Genomic DNA, 21454 nt, shown 5'->3' with positions numbered 1-21454 from the left:
TTTTTTTTTTTTTTTTTTTAATTTAATTTATTTTTTTTTCATTGTAAATGATTTGTTTTTTGGATTGTCAATCCCACATGCAGTATGGGTTTCAGATTCAAAGCCCCGTCTCACAAAGATCACTTGCGGCAGGATGAGTAAGAAGAGTAACCAAGATAGAAATAAGACTCTGAATACATGAAGATGAGATCTCGGATATGAATCATATATTTTGTATATTAGTCTCATTAATTGTTTGTCTTGTCAATGTAGATCTTATTTTTGTCTGGTTTTGTGCTCATAAGGCTCCCATAGGAGACTAAAGACTACAATGTTAAACAAGACAAGGTTGAGACCTAGTATATGGCTGACTGCAACTATCTGGGATGCCTGTTGAAATGCCTGAGTGGCAGAGTGATTTTGTCATTATTGTTATTTTTTTGTGAGCCAAATTTATTGTGGCTACTTAAATGTACAGCTACATGCTGTCCTGTCTCTCCTCTTAATAAAGCTCTACTCTGTGTATGAAACACTACAGAGACATGTGTCAGACTTCACTGATAGAGACAGACAGTGTCACTGGAGATTAAATGTTTTTTGTCAGATATAAGTCTTTAATGATAGAAAGTTTATACTATCAATAAAACACTAACTGTTAATGAAGTCTTTATTCTTAAATAAAAGAAAAACTGCAGCAGGTTTCATTTACATTTGTAATTCTCCTCAGACAGGTGTGTTAAGGGTCTTTATATGTGTGAAATTGAGCTGAATTTCTACTTCAGTGTCCCTAATGTTTTTTTTATATCCGTTAATGATCTACAAACAGCACATTTATCATATTCCCTGCAAAAAAAAGACGTGCTAAACGTTTAAGTAGCGCTCTCTTAACAACTCAAATGCGGAGATTTTGACATTTATTTGTTTCCCATAATCATATAGTATTAAGGGAATATTTACCAAATATTTTTTTAACATAGCGCACACCTCTGGCTCACGTGTGTGACACAGACACACACAGCGCTGATGCACATCTTCCTCTCCGTGTAACCTGTGGCCAGGAGCAGACCTGAGACATTGCTCATGTCAGGAAAAGCAGAGGTGGTCCAAGAGGAGCTTTAAGAGGATAAAGTTCTGCTGTTTATCCTCCAGTATTCTGAAACTTTTGCCCTTAACAGATAGAAGCCTGAAGTCTACACTACCAACATGTTAGTGTGTATTTCAGTATAGGTGTGTGCATGAGCGTCGCGTTTGTGTGTCATTTTTATGCAGCATGAAAGCAGACGAGGATGAGAGGAGAGCGGCCGATGCTGCTGCATAAAAGACGCGTGAACAGTCAAAGAGAAAAGGACAATAGGAGGAAGAGTGACAGAGGGGAGGAGCTCATGATGGAAAAGTTAAAAACCCAAGATTGTGCAGGAGTCTCCAATCATGAGTCTGAATCAATTACAAGAACAGCGGTCCAGTTCGAGGAAAACTGCAGCGGTCCTACAGCAATGTCCAAGCTAATAGCTAACGCCGGACAATACATGCCGTAACAGACCGGGAGTAGAGTGAGAACATTTTTTCTGTCACAGAAAACTTTCAGTGTTGCTCTCTGCGTTTGTTTGGATTGAGACACGATGTCTGATTCAGACAAAAGTGCTGCTGTGGCTCAGTCCCAGCTAATGACAAGCCTGCTAGTTGAATCATTAACCAGGACACAACAACTCATTAGCTTTATATGTACAACAACTAACCCTTTCCCATAACTATCATAATCATGCCAAAGCGGGATGACAGAAGAGCGACAACATCATTTTCTGTTGCAGAAAGCTTTCCGTGTTGTTCTCAGCACCAACTGTGATGAAGAAATGTGTTGGTCTGGCTAAGGCCGAGCTAAAATTTGGCTAGCAGCCATTGTATACAAGCACAACAAGCAACCCTTTCCCCCTTTAACTACCACACACGCTGAAGCGGTTAGGCAGAAGAGCAAAACCACCCTTTCTGTTACAGAAAGCTCTTACTGTTGCTGTCTTCACTTGTTTTAATAAAGAAATGTCCAGTTTTAACAAAGTGCTGCTGTGATTAATTCAGAGCTAATCCTTACATGAGCAGCCAGCGTACACAAGCATTCACACAGGAACTTACCTTTTCCCCCTCAACTATCACATAGTCATGCCAAAGCAGGTCAGCAGAGTTCTAGTTAAGCAGAGGCCTGGCTAAAGCTTTATCTGAGTATTTAGAGCAGTGGAGGCAGCCATTAGAGGGCTTTCAGCACAAGTAAACCCCGCTCATAGCGCAACTCTGTATGTATGGCTCTAGTCACCACAGTAGAGGCAGCCATCACTGACAGCCTTCAGTACAAGCAAACGCAACTCTGTATTCTATGGCTTATAAATTATAGTGACTCACTCACTCAGTTACTAACTCAGACACAGACATTGCCATGTGTAGGGTTGACCTCAGCGGTCAGCCAAAAATAAGCTATGGATTTATCTTTTTTTGCTTATTAGAGTGTCTACACCAATACAATCAAATTTAGTGCATCTGAAGCACTTCTTACCCCAATGAAGGTTATGATTAGTTAGACAAGTGTGTATCCAAGTATGTCTGGAAAGTTTGTATAGCTATGTTTTGTATTAAATTGTACTGCAAAATGTATTTTGTGTTTAGTCCATATCACCTTATTAATTGGAAACTAGTTGCACCTATATTGTATATTTATACAGTTCCTTACTTGTGAAATGTGTAAAAACTTTTTTAAAAAGTTGTGTAATTTTATTGACTTTTAAACTCTGTTAATATTCTAAATTTTTCAGACACCTCCTAGACACTGATGCTCAGTATATTCAGTTGCTCCTTACCTGACCTTCAGTCTAAGTGTTTATAAATCAAATTAGCAGCAATGAATATGAAGTGATCACCAACAGTGACATTTTTGGTATAAGACAATATATTTCATCTTCTGTGTCAAAATCCAGCTTTTTTAATGGAACAGACAATAGACTGTCATGAATTTGGCATCTTTAAGATAAGCAACAAACATGCTGAGTGTGAGGCTCACCTCTTTTTGATCCCCAGGAGTCAGATAGCCCACCTGAGTGAGCTCTGGTGTACTGACCCCTCGTACAGTGATCATAATGTCAGCATATGGCACCTCAGTGTCACTTTCATTATCTAGATAAAAGTAAGGATTCGGTACATCAGCAAATATCAGTCTTTAACAGGGATGCTGCACAGTCAAAAGTGTGGCGGTGCTGCTGATCCAAATATCCTCTTACCTGGTGTTGGAATCCTCAGAGTTACTCTCTCACTTTGCGTGGAGGGTGGCCCTGCAGGGTAGTATAACAGATAAGAATGACAGAGCTGAAAAACATCTTTGAACTTCATTTCATTTTTGATAGTTTCAGTTTTGTTTACCATTTACTGGTAGGCGGACAGCGTGAGGAGGTAAAGGTGACCTGTAATTAGAAATGCATGAAATGCATGAAAGTAATAGAAGCTATCAAAATTTAGGTTGCCAAAACTTTCAGCACTACCCTACTTATACTTCTATAAAGTGACCTTGGGTCCTGTGAAAGATGCAATATGAATCCAAGAAATTATCATTAATATTAATGTATTATCTTTATTACTTTTTCATACCAGGAGGTTTAAAACAATAAAATGTTTTTATTTAATGCATCAGAATGTGTAAATACTCATAGAAACTTCATCAATTTAATACAAAAACATGTAAGAATGGAATGAACCCATCAAAATTTGTTGAAATTTCATAGTTCTTACAATGTGAGCTTTTGCAATAAACACATTAAAAAGTCTAATTTAATAAAATAGATCTAATTCTTAAAATGCGAACACCCCTCACTCAACATGTCTACATTTAACTCACTCTTACACTGTTTTCATACAGTGTGATGAAACTCAAGCTCGCTAAACCTCTGAGTAATTGTTGCAAAAGCTGTGGTAAAAAAATGCTTAAGTTATTAAGGATTTAGAAGAAAGATGTTACCAGCAGCTATAACTAAATATACTATACTAATTCTTCAGTATAGGGTGTTTTATAGAAAAAAATCAAGCTTGATATCATTATCACAATAACTAAACATCACACACATTACGCATCACTTTTTTCCCTCATATGTGGACCTAAGATAGAAGTAGACTTAACCCCTTAAAGCCTTTTGTATCATATTTAATACACACTTTTATGACCTCTATCTAATCAACATGATCTATGAATTACTTAAAAAACTTCAAGCTGATAATTGATAAAAACCCTGCAGTGGATTATCAATTGCCAAAAATGGCTGGTATATCAAATTTGGTGCAACAAAATTATAGGTAAAACTTCATGGCAATTTTTCTTTTTTGTTTTTCAGAAGGTAAAATACACATTTCATTAAAAAAAAAAAAAAGAATTTTCAGGCTATTAAGGGTTATCAGGCTTTAAGGGGTTAAATCTTAAAATAATCTAATTTTGATTGTATGATTCAAATCTTATTAAGGTCTAAAGAAACTCCCTGCATTTGATGGAATAATTTTCTGTGTGTTTTTTTATTTGGAATCACACAAAATAGACATTAGTTACAGTGAGTGGCAAAATGACTTACGGCGTGATCCCTCTTTCAAATTTTTACATTATTTAAAAAATATATCTTTATGATAAGAGGACAGAAAATAATAGAAGTGATGTCTTGTAGATCGCAGATTGCCATAGATTTTTTTTACTGGTCTCATCGATTTTTCAAAATAATTTAAAACAGATTTATTTAAGTAATTCTCAAGTATCCTTATACTCACCCTGACCTGGACCCAGCATGCTGCCCTGGTGATTGTGACATAATGCATGAAATTAAACATAATTATAACGGTGTCTATAACTTACTTATGAGGATTCATCTTTTACAGCAAGTGCAAGCTCATAGTGAAATATTTGGTATTCACCTTTACAATTTAAGCTTTGTCTGTTCCGGTTCAGACACAGGTAAGCTGCCAAAGCTGCAAGCACCATGGCAACAGTGACTGTTACTGTTGCTAATATCTTGATTCCAGTAAACTCTCCTGTTCGCAGAAACCACACATAAACCTCAGTCACCATAAGCATGAGCTTAAATACATAAAATGAAAATACATAAAAGTCATTCATGCATAGAAAATTCGCTCATATGAAGTGTTGACATTTTATCTATAACAAAAAATCCTGTTTGATAAATGCTCACTAACCTCCACTTGGATCACTTGGTTTTGCAGGAGTAGATGCTGACAAATTTAGAGAAAATAATACATATATTGTATAGTTACAGCTGTGGAATATTTTACAGGATATTTTGACAATTTGAAGACTCACCATTTTTAGTTTCAGTCTTTGGGCTGACTGTCCTGTTTGGGGCTGGTGTCCGACCTTAACCGACCAATAAAAAACAAGCCTTTAAATGACATCTGCGCATTACAGTTCTAAACATTGTCTTCATAATTGTATTATATTTATGATTATGCTTGTCTACCTCTAAGCTGCAGCCTAACAGTAAGCACTGTTTTTTGTTGAAGCCAAATGTCATTTCTATCTTCTGTGTAGCAGGTGTAGTTTGTCTTGAGATCTTCGGTGGATACATTTGACAGATGAAGAGACACTGTGCACCGTGTGTGATTCCCGAGACAAGCTGACTTATCGGATGATTTACTCCAGCAGCCACGAACAAATCCAGACGAGCAGTTGAAGGTGCAGTTTAACATATGAGATTCTCCTAAAGCTACAGTTAAGACATCCACAGCCATCCTCATACTGACACAGCTCATGAATCCTGCAATAAATGATGCAATATAGCATAAAATACAAGTTTTCTTGAGATGATGAATGCATTTTTTTAAACCTGAGGTATGTACTCATTAAATCCAATGACAAAGAGTGTATATACTTTACCTTGTGCCATGCAAAAGATTAGCAAAGTGAAGTGAAGTGAGATCATCATGCCTGTTCCTTGCTTTTTCTGACTCCTCTTGTAAGACATGCAATCAAATATGTTGTGCTCTAGTGGTTGCCAATGTTTGCACCTGCAGAATCATGCACTTTAATACCACACATTTGCTCCAACCCCTGGGTAAGGGGGAACAGGATGTGGCATGTTTCAGTTCTCAGAGCTGTGTAAAAATAAGTCTGAATTTTCCATTTATTGCACCCTACTTCCTGCAAAGATCATATCTGTTTACAATATAAGGGGCAAAACAGTAATCTTGTGATACTCAAAGGGAACTGATGCATTTAAGTTAACTAAATTTTACCTGTAGTATAAATGCTCAAAGTTTAAATTTGGCACCTTGCTCCTAAAAAGGAAATGCTGTCTGTGCTTATCTGCAGATGCAACTCTGCAGCTCACTCACTAAGATCAGAAGATGTGTTTGGCATTATTTTTAAGTAAAATTGAATAATTTATTTGTAGGAGATCATTCTTTGAGGAAAAAAAATATTTTCAATCAAAACATTCTGTTTAAGCCTCTAAATTCACACAAATCCATCTAATTCTTCATATCTTTTCCACATTTGATTCTCTCTCTAATCCCTTACATGAGTGATATAAATAATTAAACTGATCCTCTAACTGAGACAATATCTAGGTTAGCTTTAGCACACAGCCATGCATTATGAAAGTAGAAGGTACAGTTACAGAACATCATGGCACACCATTATCGGCGAGGGCACTCACAAGGGAATCGCATTTCATGCTCCTGTTTCACTCTCACTGCCTGAAGGCCTCTCACTCTCCTGCCTTTAGACTATCAGTCATGCAGGCGTAGAATAAAGCGCATTAATGAAAATGCAAACAAAATGCAACCAGTGATATGAGATTGAGTGATCTGATCAGGAGAAACAATGTATTTGCTTTGTTTTTCAGCTTTAGGGTTTTTTTTGCTGCTGACTTATTCTGGACTCGCCTCAGGTAGGAGTAACGACCATTCAAATTTCATATCCAGTGCTTAACAAATTTATTAGACCACCACTCAAAGTAAGGTTTATGCCACAGCTGCCCTAAATTAACAGCATTGGTAATTACCAAAATCATTTTTTATGTTTCTGCAATGGTTAATACACCAATATGTAAAAGCTCTTTAACTGAAATGATATTTTTAATGCTAAAATATAATTATTATTGTTATCCATGAAATTTCAAATATACTGATTTACAAAAAACTGAAAAAACTAGTAAAGCCCATTAATATTTCCTGATAAATATGTCAAATGAAAGTTATTTACTTGCATTCCTGAACAGAAAAATGAGTTTTAGTGGTTGAATGTTATGCTTGATTAATTTCTCACTTCTCAGAGAAGCCCAGTGAGCCGTTCAGTTTGAAATCCCTCATTCCTTTTCAAAATGGTAAAACGTGGAGAGCTGACTGAAAATGAAAGAGTCCGCATTAAAGCACTTCATGATGCTGGATGGTCTCTGAGACAAATATGACAGGTGGTCTAATAAATTTGTTAAGCACTGTCTGTGTAAGTATATTTAACTAAGGAAACCCCAAGCAGACATACATCTTATTTCACTTCATTTTCCAGTGATTATGACTAATGTAGGCTGTTGTCTTGAGACCTTAACCTAAGAGTTGCTGTTTTGAGGGAAAAAAAAGTCAAGATTATAAGAAAAAACAAAGAAATTGACATTTTATGTTAGGATAAAGGAGTACAATTAATTTTATGGATGCATTTCCTCTCAGGGCTTCCATATTTTAAAGTAATTTAAAATTAAAAAGAGAAATTAATAGAGATATTGATTGATGACAGACTTTTACATTTTTCCTGACATTGCATTTGGATTCTAGACTCATCTGAAGGGAGTGCAGACCTTCCTCTTGATAAAGAGACTGACATCAGTGTGTGTCCAGGAGGAAAATACTTCTCCCACCAGCTCTGCTTAGAGTGTCCGTCTGGTCATTTGTAAGTCATCAATGAACTCCAGTATTACTTCTATATTTTTGCCATTTGCATTTAAAAAATATGTATATTCAACCTTTCTTCTTCTGGTTTTTGGTCTAAGGAAGCATTTGTAAGAATTTGATTAAAAATACAGCATGTTGTATTTTGTCCATATTGTACTACTGTATGTAATTTTACAGTTATCATCTATATTTAGTTACTCACTGTCAACTCAAAAACTTTATTTTTTACATCAGTGGTGCAAATGTAACAACCCACAACTATGGGTGTAGCGGCAAGATTGAAGCCTTTTAAGACCAGAATTGAATTTCTGCCAGAAAGCTGAAGATGAAAGGCCAGTTTTCACCCAAAGCATTCTTCTGAATCTATAAAAGAATTTCTTCACCAGAAAGAGAAAAAAGTTTTGACCTGGCCAGTCCAGCCCTGAGTCCTGCTGAAAATCTGTGAAGTGTGTCTGTATTTCTGTGGAAATACACTGGTAGCACTAAGTTAAGTAAGAGAGGGCAAATTTGGCCAAATTGAGCTAACTCTGATGGACCCTTAAGTGCTTCAACAAAGTTTTCTTCTAGGGGTGTACATATTTATGCAACCAGATATTTGTTTCATTAATTCCTCCTAGAATATTTTTTAAATCATTTTTCTATTGAATTTTATTTGTTATAAATAACATTAAAAGTGGAAAAAGTTTAGAAATAATTTAAATTTGCCATACCAAGCAGGATTGCGTAGCAGCCAGACAAGTGCTGGGCAATTAATGGAGTTTCAATTTCCTCCTTCTCCTTATGAAAACAAGAGTAGATGAGTACCGTGCCATGTGCCATGTTGCACTTAGTTTGCCCATAAGTTTTGTCACATGTGCTGAATGGAGTTTACCCTCCCCTCCATTACTGTGTGCTCTTCTCCTCCCATGAAACAGCTCTAACTTTAGTTTACATGAGGAGCTGAGGGATATACCACACATACTCAAGGTTAATTTGAAAAGCTAGAGAACTGAAGAAGATGTGAAGATAGCAGGAACAATGCCACATAGCCAGAATCAGAATCAGGTTTATTGACCAAGTATGTTTACGCAACAAGGAATTGATCCTGCTCAACTTTGCTCTCATTGTACAGGAATTAAACTTTTAATCTAAAAAAAAGGAAAATAGAAAAATTGAATATGTACAAGCTCTTGTTAGGTATTTAACCACAAATCTGTGTGCAATGACTGTATGGCTGCAAGGTGTGCAAAGGGTGCCAGACTGCTAAATAGAAACAATCAAAATTATAAGAATATGCAATAATGTGACAGTTACATGAAGACAATATAGACAACTGGTGCAAATGTGCATATGAGATGAAATTAAGTCATCACACACTTAAAGGCAACATATTATGCAAAATACACTTTCTCAGGCTTTTCTAACAAAAATATGAGCCCCTGGCCTGTCCCCGCCAAAAATCAGAAAAATCCATTCCTTCCCCCCTCTCTTTCTTCGCTTTCAGAAAATGTGTGCTGAGACAAGTCATTCTCAGATTTTCCCCTCATGATGTCATCTGGGGAGTTAGCACTGCCCCCAGGTTGTCCCTCCCCACTTGGAAGAAAGTTACGCCCTCCTCTCCTGATCCTCCTCTCAGCTGGCAGCCAAGAGGAGGATCAGGAGAACCACATATTTAGAGCCACCGTTAAGCCATATCCACATTCCTGAGAGGGGCGTGGTCAGGGCGGAGTCAGACAGCTCATTAACATGTAAAGCCACAGACAGAAACAGCTCGTTCTGAGCAGGGCTGAAACAGAGGGGTTTTTAGACAAGCAAAATTCCAATACTGGAGGGATTTTTTTCAGCAACAAACTTCACAGGCATGTTTTGAGGACCTCTAAGATTGATATAAACTTGTCTTAAAGGGGTAAAATATGCGGCCTTTAATAATATTTAGGTATAGTAGTAAAGACTAGTAAAGATTTTTTCAATGTTGTGTGTGAGTGCCCCACAAGGTAACATTACAAATTCACACACAGATGCAGATGTTATAAAAAAATCACTGAGTAATCATGTTTAGTTATGGTGATCTCAATGTTAATCAAATTCCTGATAATATTCATTGCTATAATAAAGCCTACTGACTTGTGTCTGTAAGCCAGTCTGGGTTGTGTTTTAATGAGTGTCATGTAGGGCAAAAATCTAGACATGGCACGTTTTGTTCTGTAAGGGAGAGATGTGTATCTGCGCCCTGGTAACTGTGTTTATTGGTTATGTAGTGCGTGAGGCGTCCAAGGCTATATATAGTCCTATTTTTTTAGTCCTTCTGTTGTAGATGCTTAGATGCCATTCAGGGATCCAGATCCTGTCCAGTGATTTCACTGCTCAGTTTAATGATCTTGCTGTGAAGGTTGGCGTGTGTGTTGCTCCAAGCAGCAGACCGGTCTGTTATATTGAAAGTAAGAATTGATTCAGCTGAGACGCCTAAACACGTGTCATCATCACTACACCATCTACTTTCACTGTCATGACTCCATTTTGCTTTGAAATTCACAAATTAGCTAGACTTATTGTTTCAACTTATTTTCATCATGATTTTATCATCTCTATTTCTTATTGTTATTTTATTTTATTTAAATTGGTGCACAAAAGTCTCTAAAGTCTTTTGTAAAACATACTATCTTTAGTCAATCACTCCCCTGAGCACTTAAACTGCTATTAATATTTTTCTTGAAAGTGCTGTGTACTGTAAATAGAGTCCGATTGGTTGATTGATGCTTGATAGCTGTGAGAAAGATTAAAATATGGATAACTAATTGGTGTGTTTCAGTTGCCTAGGAAATGTGTCTGCGCCTCAAAGATGCCCGGCAGGAACATTCAACCTCTACACTGGGAGAAGCAATATTAGTGACTGTAGGGTAAGACACCACCGTGTGCAGAAACTCTTCTTTTTACAACACAAAATTGCATATTCAATTTTTTCTGCACTGATGTGGCCCTGATAAAGCAGGAACAGACAGGTGTAACCACTTAAAATGTCTTCTATGAAAATGTCTGTCTTAATGTAATTTTTCCCCAGCAGTGTTTACACCCCTAACATTTCTTGACACTGTCTGAAAGGCAGTACTGTATTTCATTTTCTCATGTCTGTGTGTTGCAGCCATGTTTTCCTGGTCTGATCAGTAATGAAGACAGAGTCGACTGTAGGCTTTGTCCTGCAGGTTTTGCATGTGATCCAGCCATAGGGGCTTTCACCTTATGCCCACCAGGGCAACATTCCCCTGAGGGGGTGTTACAATGTCTGACATGCCCTGTGGACTCTATCTGCACCTCTGGATTTCCTTTTAAGGTAACAATGTTTGTTTCTCCAAAAATGTGTAAAATCAAAGACAGAAAAGATGCATTCTTTAACTGTGAATGCTTGCTGAAATGGGCCTCATTCCTTTATTCATCTCTTTTGTGGGTTTGTCAGTGTGGACCTGGCATGGAGCCCAGCGCAGATCAAACTGTGTGTAATGACTGTCCCCCGGGTTTCTATTCAACTATGTGTACTATCCAGTGTCTGCCGTGTCCAGAAGGTAGTGCAGTAATAAAAGGCCAATTACTCATCCAGTGTGCTCTCCATATTATTATTCTAAATTATTAAATATTTTAAAATTAGGTTCCACAATAATTCAAGTCATCATATGCTTGCTATAGGAAGCTTCTGTCCAGACAGCAGGATGTCCCAGCCGCTCCTCTGTCCTCCTGGTTGGTCCTCATCACCTGGACAGACTCATTGCCACAGCTGTAATGATACATCTTCACTGTGTGAGGTGGCTGTGGTGACCCCCCGCTGGAGCCAGCCAGTCCATAGGTCCAGTCATACAATCACCTGTCGGGCTGGGACGTACAAAGAAGCAAGGGAAGAGTTGGATTGTGTGATCTGTCCGATAGGTCGGTGGTTATCACTGCATTCTGACATTGATGTTATAGTTTCCTTTTCTCCTGTGAGAAGCCTTATATGTATGTTTTTGAACATGCCTCAGGTTATTACTGTGTGGGTGGTGTAGCTGTGCCCTGTCCTGCAGGGACTTATGGCCCTAAGGAAGGTCTGCAAAGACTGACAGACTGTGCAATCTGTCATGCAGGTAAGGTATAAATAGAGGAAACCTTCTGCATTGTTACTCCCACAATCCCATGACAAAACACTATGATATACACAATCATATAGGCAAGTACCCATAAAAATACCAACTGAGTTACAGTTTCTTAGCCATTTGGCTTTAGCTTATTTTTTAATATCATTATATCCTGTAGAAAACTCAACTCTAATGAACTTACACTTAAATACCTTTCTCTAGGGTTTTACTGTCTAGAAGGCAGCTCAAGGAGACCCACCTCACAGTTCCTGTGCCCACAAGGCTATTACTGTGAGGAGGGCACAGCCACCCCTCATGGGTCACCTTGCCCTGCTGGTACAGCGGGGGGACAACTGGGTCAGACAAGTAGGACAGCTTGCAAGAGATGCAGAGAAGGACGCTTCTGTCCCGCAGGTAAGTCTTTGCACTAATAAACTAACTATATTGGGCAACAAATGCTAAAAAAATGAAAAAAAAAAGATCCCACAGTAAGTTTCTGTGGTCATATATAAAGAGAAATTGTGAAATGTAGATGTCACATGTTGCTAGAGGATGCAGCGCTACTGCACTCAGCGTGCTATCTGTATGTGTGTTGGTGCGCATGCGGGGTTAGGCTCATCTGGGCCAGGCTTGCCATGTGCACGAGGGAGATACTGTCCTGCTGGTACAGTGGAAGAAGTCATATGTCCTCGAGGCACCTTCACCCCTCATCAAGGAGCAATAAGTGAGTTTACAAGCTGTATTATTACTTTTTTACACTCACTACTTATTAAGTAATAATTCAAATTCACAGCCATGGATGTATTTTTACTGCTTTCTAGGTATGAGGCTTTTCTTTTCCACTTATTTATAAGTGAAATTATTGTTTGAGAACAAGCCTACAGTCCCTCTGCAGCCCAGTCTAGCTAATATGGTGCTCTTGCAGTCTATCATACATGTCTGTTGTTATATAAAGTGTTGTTTTGTTCCCATGATGAACTGGAATATATAGATGAGAAATTGCAACAGATGGAGGCCAGAGGGCCGAAGAGAGAAAACATCTAATTTAGCAGTAAAAAAATAACTGTGGATCGCAGGCTGGAGCTGTGAGGCTTGTACAGAAAAAAATAATAGGACTTTAAAAAGAAACCTAACAATATGCTACACATTGTAGCCTGCATAACTCATTGATAACTTTTAACTAATCCAAAAACATCTGAATGAAGATTAAACTTACTTTACTCCATCCAGGTGTGAAAGACTGCCTCAAATGCCCAGCTGGTTTTTACTGTCCTGAGGGGATGAGTGACCCTGTACCCTGTCCAGCAGGTTCTTTTAATCCTTTAGAGGGTCAGGATGAGTTGGCAGATTGCAGGGCATGCTATGCAGGGAAGGCCTGCACACAAGTAGCTCTGAGAGCTCCTGATGTGGACTGTATGCAAGGGTGAGTAACCTCTTCTGACCTGCTACAGAAAGCATCTCTGTGATATATATCATTTCCATGTGTTTTCCACGGTGAATATGTGATTTAAATGCTTCCTAAATAATTCATGTAGTCTGCTAGGAGTCTAATCTTGAATTAAATTTTATCCCCCTAAACCATATGTGGCATTAATTGATAATTTTATTTTTTTTTCCTGAATCTTAATAGGTTTGTGTGTCCCCCTGGTTCCTCTAAACCCAATGCGCCAACTAATGCCTGCCCACCAGGGACTCTAAGCAATCGCACTGATCTCACTGACCGCTCACAGTGTCAGCAGTGTCCAGCGCGATATGCCTGTCTTCGAGGTGCCTGCTATTTTTCAAACATACACTTGCTCCATTTTTTTTCAACGCAGTGTTATGCATATCATCAGCAGAAATTAATGCACTTTCTTTGCCCAAATTAAGATGTATGAAATAGTGTGAAACTAATGTATATACAGTGCTTAACAAATTTATTAGACCACCCTAACCCTAACCAAAGTAAGGTTTATGCCACAGCTGCCCTAAAATTAACAGCATTGGTAATTACCAAAATATATTTTTTTATGTTTCTGCAATGGTTAATACACCAATATGTAGGAGCTCTTGAACCCAAATGATATTTTTAATGCTAAAATATAATTATTATTGTTATCCATGAATTTTCAAATAAACTGATTTACAAAAAAAAACTGAAAAAACAGTAAAGCACATTATTATTTCTTGATTATTATGTCAAATGATAGTTATTTACTTGCATTCCTGAAGAGAAAAATGAGTTTTAGTGGTTGAATGTTATGCTTGATTAATTTCTCACTTCTCAGAGAAGCCCAGTGAGCTGGCTCAAATTTGGGTGAATTCAGTTTGAAATCCGTCATTCCTGTTCAAAGAGCTGACTGAAAATGAAAGAGTCCGCATTAAAGCACTTCATGATGCTGGATGGTCTCTGAGACAAATATGACAGGTGGTCTAGTGAATTTGTTAAGCACTGTATATATATTTGTAAATAATCCTGATGGTTTAAAGGTATAATGTGCAACTTTCTGGGTCGATGATGATGCTCCTTAACACTGGTTTCTCAGACCGCAACAAACCGTACCAGTTCCCTATTTCCTCTGACTCTCCATCAGAGTTCTGATTGAGGGCGGCCATTTGTAAGACAGATCTTTTTTCACATATTCAGCCCAAAGATGGTTTGTTTCTTGTTCTTGTCTTGTTGTGTCTTTTAGTGTTTTAGGTCAAACAGAGTCTTCTATCTGGTTTGAGGAGTCAGTTGGTTCTCCTTCTGTTGTACTTTTGCAACCAAACTCTTCCATTGCTTCGACAGTGGGGCTTTCTCTTCTCCTATGTAGTGGTAGGACTAACGGTTGGACAGAGGGGAGGTCAAGTGGAAAAATACATGCATGAAACATGTTGGAAACTCTGAGTGATACTTAAAGAAGCGGAAGGAAGGGCTATACTGTCCAAGAGAGCAACAAGCAGAGAACAAACCCAGGGGGAGTTTAACTTTACTCTTGTCTATATTTTATATGCTATACCATATATTTGCTTAAATACTTGAAATGTTGCATATTTCACCTTTTAATCTTGTGTGTAGAGGTTATATTCTAAAATAACATATTAAGTCACAAAGATAGAACATTTAAAAATCCGTGCCTTTTTTATTTATTGAATACAAAACCCTAAAAATGTAACCCCCTTAGATGTTTTACCCTTTTACTGATTTTATTCATCAATCATGATCAATATCATGACAAGAACAGATGATGAAAATTTCTCTAGTGTCAAAGTAAAAAAACAAACAGATTTCTAAGAAGTAATGTCAGTTTGATTCAAATATGTAATGTTAAATAAGTGGCTGCATAAATATTCACCCCTTTCAGGGAGATGTTCAGTGCCTTGAAAGTTCTTTTGTATCCAACCCCTTTGTCATACTTTTCCAATGACCTTTTCTCTGAGTTGCTTGGAATGTTCTTTTGTCTTCAGGGTGTAATGGTAGCCAGGAATACTGATAAACAAGTGACTGGACCTTCCAGACAGAGGTATCTTTATATTACAATCACTTGAGACACATTCACTGCACTCAGGTGATCCCTATTTCACTAATTGTGAGACTTTAACGCCAGTTGACTGGAACTCTGTTGAATTAGGTCATTCACTTCAAAAGGGGTGAATATTTATGCAATCACTTATTTTACCATACATATTTTTGCTCAATTGACATTACTTTGTAGATATCTTTTTTACTTTGACATTAAAGGGGTTTTTTGTCAAAAAACCAAATTATATTGACCATGATTGATTTATAAAATCAATAAATGGGTAAAACAGTCAGGGGTGAGAATACTATTTATAGGCACTGTGTATCAATATTTGCATTGATCTTGTTTTATAAAGTCTAAAGTTAACGAAACTAAGAGATGTAATTGTCAGTCTAAAATTATTGCCAAAGTTTATCCCCACTGAGGTGTTTCAGAAACAATAACATGATATTTCAAGATTTAAATGTTACCTACTCTCCTTTGACCTATGAAATCTAACTTTTTTGTTATTAGGAACTGGTGGTATCCAGAGGCCACCGCTCTCATGCTTTGCAGGGCATTATTGCCCCCCTGGTTCTATGTTTCCCACCCAGTACAAATGTCCTGTGGGGACATGGAGCAGTCAGAGTGGACTGGAGGCTGAAAGTGAGTGTCAGCCATGCCCACAGGGCTGGTATTGCTTGGCTGGGTCTGGAGCTCCTTCAGGTCGCTGCAACTCTGGACACTACTGTCCTGAAGGTACATGTGGGTGTTGTAGGCAGACTAAACATAGGTGATATTGAAAACAAATCTGTTTTTTAGGGCAGGGGTTCAAGAATAGAAAGCATGAAGCCACACATGTTTTCTTTGCAAAATTTTTAACAAGATTTGTTTCCTCCTGTAGAGCTGTAATCATGATTCACTTGTGTATGTAACTATTTTGATGTTGCATCTGCAGGGACTGCGTATGGCACCCAGTTTCCCTGTCCTGCAGGCACTTACAGCATCCAAATGGGCAACAGGCGAAGAGAAGACTGCCTGAATTGCCCTGAAGGCTCATTCTGTCAGCAGGGAACCTCTAAACCTTCACCCTGTCCACAGTAAGCAGTGATTGCATTTAAATATTACAAAGATGTAATTACAGTGTTAGAGGGGATGAAACTTTAGTGAACTATATCTACCTGCTGTTATGAGTTTGATTCAGTGTATTCACTCCTGTCTTTCTGCAGCTCCACATTTCGCCGCCTGAAAGGAGGTCAGAGGCTGGAGGACTGCTCTGCTTGCCCTGCCGGCTATTTTTGTCCCCACTCAGCCACTGTCAACCCCAGAGTGTGTGGAGCTGGCAGCTTCTCTGTAAGGCCCCATCTATAACGCTGTGCGCTGTGCTTGGTCACCCGACTGAACCAGCATAAACCAGTGTTGGCGTATTAGTCCTGGCCTCTCATAAGCCTATACTGATTGTACTATTTTTAGATGAGTGTTTTACACCCACGGTGGTATCATTTTCTGTTACTCACCATGTATGTATATTGGTAAATGTCAGCAAGAGAAGTAGTTAAAGTCATATTTTATTATAGCTCATATATAGCTCTTAGTATTGAAGCAGTATCGCTGTTACGGCAGCATCTTCCAACTTCGATCCTCCTCTCCTTGGAGTTTTTTGAGTCTGTATTTTGCTCCGTCCCTCCCCCATACTGCTTGGTATCTTTAACTTCAGCTCTCTGAATCTTCCTTCATGCTCTCTGGTGTGTAGGATGAGGGCTCTGCAGAGTGTTCTCCGTGCCTGCAGGGCCACTATTGCAGTAACGAGACCACCAGTGAGGAAGCCATGCTGAGTGTCATGGTTTGTCCCCCAGGCTTAATTTGCTCTCAGGGTTTGGCCAGAGACCCTCAGCGGTCAGCAACCCTCTGCCCTCGAGGCTTCTACTGTCCCGGAGGAGGCATTGTGAGTCAGAAAAGCAAACGTAGAGCAAAGGCAGACATGTCTTCTGTTACAAAATCTCTTTTTTCAAATGTCAGAAGCACTTTCTCCAAATGTGATTTTCCCTGTAGGATCCAAACCCGATTCCCTGCCCCAATGGTACCTACAGTGAATCCCCTGGTCTGCGGGATGCCAGCGAGTGTGCGCAGTGTCCTCAGGGAAAGTACTGTTACTCCCAGCAGCCTCTTGAACAGCCTATCACAAGGCCTGTAAGAGCCCCGATTAATTTGACATTTAATATGCATGATAAAAAACTGGATTTAAGACTTCTATGGATTGTTTCTTTTCCGTGCATAATACATATTTATATGACCAGAAAATGTCTGCACTGTATATTTTAGACAGGAATGTGTCCTCATGGGCACTATTGCCCACCAGGAACAGGCTTCCCCTACACCTACCCCTGTCAGGCTGGCCAATACAGGAACAACACACTTGGTCACAGTGGAGGAGAGTGTGTATTGTGTCCATCCAGACATTACTGCAACAGGCTAGGAACTCATCTTCCCTTAGTCTGCCCTCAGGTAGGAATTTGCAGCTTTCTTTTCTGCATGCGCCACTTAAACTTACTTGTCAAATCTCTTGTCTTGCTGTCTCCACTGTAATAACAGGGCTTTTACTGTCCGGAGGGCACTGCTTCTCCCAGTCCATGTCCTGAGGGGACCTACAGCTCCCGATCAGCTCTCAGTGATGTGTCTGAGTGCTCCCCTTGTGACGGAGGCTGGTACTGCAGCGGTGTAGGACTCGCAGAGCCAACTGGAAGCTGCCAGGAGCGTTTCTACTGCAGAGACGGAGCCAAGTCTGCAGTACGAGAACAACATTTGAATTTTTTTTAAAATAGACCTTGATATTAGCTCAATTTTTTTAGAGAATGATTTTAGTTTTTTGTAATTTCCTTTGAGTGGTTGCTTCATTTATGGTGAATTCGGTGAAACTGAGAAGAGTAATATTCTCACTGTTTTTCAAGATAGTTATGGGAACAAGCAGTATCAGTGACATATTTGTTTATTTTAAAAGATTTGGCAACTTCTCTTTACATGACTGTCCTCTGACTTTGTCCAGACTCCTGCTGATGGGCCAACAGGAGGTTTGTGCCCAGCAGGAAGTTACTGTCCTCTAGCTTCGTCCTCTCCTTTCCCATGTCCCCCCGGCACCTTTAGCAACAGCAGCGGCCTCAGCCGACCCGAGCAGTGTATAAGCTGTCCACCAGGGTAACGTCACTCATATTCACTTTGACTTTTTGATATGATCCTGTGTATTTAAGAAGATTATGCAGAACATAAACCTCTTCTTTTCTCCCTCTGTCAGTTTCTATTGCACAGGTTCCAACAACACATCACCTTCAGGTTTTTGTTTCCCTGGTTTCTATTGTACCGGAGGCTCAGCTTCACCTGTGCAGAATGAAGCAGAGGAGGGCTATTTTACCTTAGAGGGGGCAGCGAGGGCACAACCATGTCCCCTTGGCACTTTTCAGCCGGTAGGAAGATGAATCCCCATAGAATAGCGAGTGCCATCTGTTGAAAGTGCACTGATAAAATGACACAATGTAACAAAGCCATGTTCAAGGTCATCTATAAATACTCCACAGAGTCGTGCTGCACAGTCATGTGTAGAGTGTCAGGGAGGCAGATTGTGTAACCAGACAGGCTTGTCCCAGCCTCCGCTGTGTCCCACAGGACACTACTGTCCTCCCGGGTCGTCCGCTGCTCGACCCTGTCCACCAGTCAGTACTGTGTGTGTTGATTGCATGAATCTGAGTGCCTGTCCATCATAGCAGTAACACTTCTATACTGAAGTTTTGATTTGCATGACATTTTATTTAAATTTACACTGCAACCGCCCAAGTTAAAGCAAGTTTTCTTCTCTAATTACTTGTCAGAATTTCTCGTCAAACCACATTAATGTAGCAAGTCAAGATAAAGATATATCAAGCACAAAAGTAAGGAGACTTGTGTTTGGTAGATTCTTTCAATGCTTCTTGGCAATAAATCTTATACTGTTAGAATGTCTGTTTATTTTCCTTTTGTATGGTGCCATATTTGTAAGGAACATGCATTTGTGGGATGAGCAGCAGAGCTGAGTATGTGGATTCTCTGCCAGTGCTTAACAGCTTATTCTGCTGTTTCTTTTTAATGAAATCTTAATGCAGAGAGATGTCGAGATTAGATTCTGCAGCCAGTGGCAACTCCATATCTCCACAGTCTGGGACTGAACTCTACCCTCAAAGATGACAATGCTCCCCCCACAGAGTGGGGTTTATCAGAGACTAGTTCCTACCTACCTGCTAATACGTCTTGTTTCTTCAGACTTCAACCATTCAATTCACCAAACAAGAGTCAATGGCAAAATAAGCTGTTTGGCATTGGCAAAGAAGATTTGGCAAATTTTTCATGGGCTTAACCCATGTACTCAGCTCTGCTGCTCATCCCACAAATGCATGTTCCTTACAAATGTGGCACCATTTAAAATAGAAATAATCAGGCTTTCTAAGATTTATGCCAAGAAGCATAGATAAAGCAACAAAGAAATTATATAGCAAACATAAACTTCCTTACTTTTTTGCTAGGTTTATAAAAAGCAAAATGTAAGACCTGAAATGCTCATAAAAAGTAGAAACAATACTTTTAAAGGGTCTTGAAATGAGATTTACTATCTAATTGAGATAGTACTTCTTGTAATGCACCTTATCAATACAATGTATTGCATAGGGCTCTTTCTCTGACCAGACCGGAGGTGATGCTGTGCAGTATTGTCAGCCATGTGAGGCCGGGTTCTTTTGCAGCAGAGCAGGTCTTTCTAAACCTCAAGGTCTCTGTAACCCAGGGCATTACTGCACCTCTGGAGCCACCACCGCCTCTCCGGTAAGATAAAACAAATATCGACTTTTCTTGCTATGCTCCCAGCAGCTTACCCAATAAACATCTGTCCAGTAAAATCTAACAAAAGAAATAAAAAGACAAAACATGGTATCACAATTTAAACAAATGTCTTGCAGTTGTGACCATCTTAATACAAGGTTTAGATATAAAATGTCTTAGCTAAGGTATCTAAGGTATTAGTTTTCTGTTACTATTTTATGTTCAGGTGTTTATATGTTTTTTTTTTTATTCCATCATGTTTTGAAAAAAAAAAAGTTCAGATTAACCACACTGATCTCCTAAGTAACTACATTTAGCTCATGGTGTGTTTGTTAATTATTTATGTTATGATCAAGAAAGATGATTCTTAATTTTTTAACATTTCACTGAAAATGTATGTGCATAGGGGCACTGAAGAAGATAAATCCAGTTTTGTATGATGTATGTATTTCTGCTCTCTTGTAAGTATTCCCCTCACCCTCTGGCTGCAAAAATGTTTGATGTCACATGTTATGAAGACTGATACAAGCCATGTTTAATTTAAGTTTGCTTTGAGTGAGTAAATGGTTGTTTTTTTAGGATTTTTTTTCTTTTGGATAAGCTGTTTGTTCTGCGTGGGAAATGAATGACAGTTGCCAGCTTCATCTGCCCACAGATTTAACTTCTAAAGTTCTAACTTTGAAACTCAGAGCCCAAAACCGATCATACCTTTCTGTACTCTTAATCCTACTTATAAATGAACACTTCACAGGTGGTGCTGGCCTCTGGAGGTGTGTGTCCTGCAGGCTTCATCTGTCCACGAGGCACTATGTTTCCACAGCAGCACCCTTGTCCAGTAGGAACTTGGAGCAACACTGTTGGGGCCTATAACCTGTCCTCCTGTTGGCCCTGTCCTCCAGGACATTACTGCAATGGCACTGGATTGAGCCAGCCCTCAGGAGTCTGTGGTACAGGTATGAGATTTATCACCTGGTAAAATAGAATTTTTCACAATATGTTTGCATTAAATTAGTTTTTCTTGGCAGGATAACATTTAAAGGAAGGATAAGATGTTGACTAAGATGGAATTTTTTTTATCACCTACCTATAGCACAGTATTTTTTTTTTGTAGAGAAACTGATGATTACTGTTTGAAATGGAACAAGGCCTGCATGCTAATTCAGGCAGACAACTTGAGCC

The sequence above is a fragment of the Cheilinus undulatus genome, linkage group 2, assembly GCF_018320785.1.
Source record: "Cheilinus undulatus linkage group 2, ASM1832078v1, whole genome shotgun sequence".
Taxonomy (NCBI): Eukaryota; Metazoa; Chordata; class Actinopteri; order Labriformes; family Labridae; genus Cheilinus; species Cheilinus undulatus.
The sequence above is the reverse complement of the archived record's forward strand: the minus strand, read 5'-3'. Positions refer to the sequence as shown.